This window comes from Propithecus coquereli, unplaced genomic scaffold (assembly GCF_000956105.1).
Source record: "Propithecus coquereli isolate 6110/MARCELLA unplaced genomic scaffold, Pcoq_1.0 Scaffold382, whole genome shotgun sequence".
Taxonomy (NCBI): Eukaryota; Metazoa; Chordata; class Mammalia; order Primates; family Indriidae; genus Propithecus; species Propithecus coquereli.
The window spans coordinates 16,969-17,930 of record NW_012149530.1 but is presented as its reverse complement, the minus strand read 5'-3'; the positions used below and the strand labels follow the sequence as shown (position 1 = coordinate 17,930).

The following is a 962-nucleotide window of genomic DNA, read 5'->3' as shown; positions in this document are numbered from 1 at the left end:
TGGGTAGTGGAGCTTCAGTGCATCTGGGCCTAAGAGTTCCCCTCCGGCCCTTGGGGAAGTATAGCTCTGGTGTGTACTGCCTTGAGAGACCACTTATGCCGGTTGTGACAGGCAAGCTTAGGTGCATCATAGCCTGAGAGTCCATCTTTGCCTCTTGGGGAAGTCCACCTTAGTTACATCTGGGCTTGAGAATGCCCCTTCTTCCCTTGGGGAAGTCCAGCTTCAGTGCATCTGGGCCTCGGAGTCCCCAACGGCCACTTATGGAAGGTAAGTTTAGGTGCATCAGGGCCTCCATGTCCCCGGCCGCCATGACAGAAGGCCCAGTTAGGTGCATTCGCCCGCAGAGTCCCATGCCGCCCCTTTCGGGAGTCCGCATTCCGTGCATGCGGGCCTGAGAGCTGCTGGCCGCACCTAGGAAGAGTCTAGCTTCGGTACTCAGGGCCTCACAGGCCTTTTCTCTCCTGGGAGAAGTCAGCTGGAGTGCAGCCGGGACCCAGGGTCCCACTGCTTCCCTTGAGGAAGGCAAGCTTAGGGGCGTTAGGGCCTCAGGGTACCCCATCGCCCTGAGGGGAAGGCCATGTTAGGTGTACGTCACTGCAAGATTCCCTAAGACGCTGTTGGGGTACTCCAGCTTGGGTGCATGAAGGCCACACAGATGCCCTCATCCACTTAGGAAAGGGAAGTTTAGGAACATCAGGGCCTCATTGTCCTCCGCCGATATCAGAGGAGGCCATGTAAGTGTCATTCGCCTGCAAGACTTCCCCGTTGCCCCTTTGGGGAGTCATTTTCAGTTCCTTGTAGCTTCAGGTCCCTTCCCCTCCTTGAGGCAGGCAAGCTTAAGTGCATCTGGGCCTCAGTATCCCCCGGACGCTCAAAAGAAGGCCATATTAGGTACATCCGGCTGCAAGAGTACCTTGTCGCCCATTTGGACAGTGCAGCTTTGATGCATCTGGGCCTCAGAG

General features: G+C 57.0%; 1 pseudogene; it reads right to left on the bottom strand.

Moving 5' to 3' along the window:
• LOC105816695 overlaps positions 1-559 on the bottom strand; it is a 37,641-nt pseudogene extending 37,082 nt beyond the window's left edge.
• Positions 560-962: the final 403 nt, after the last annotated feature.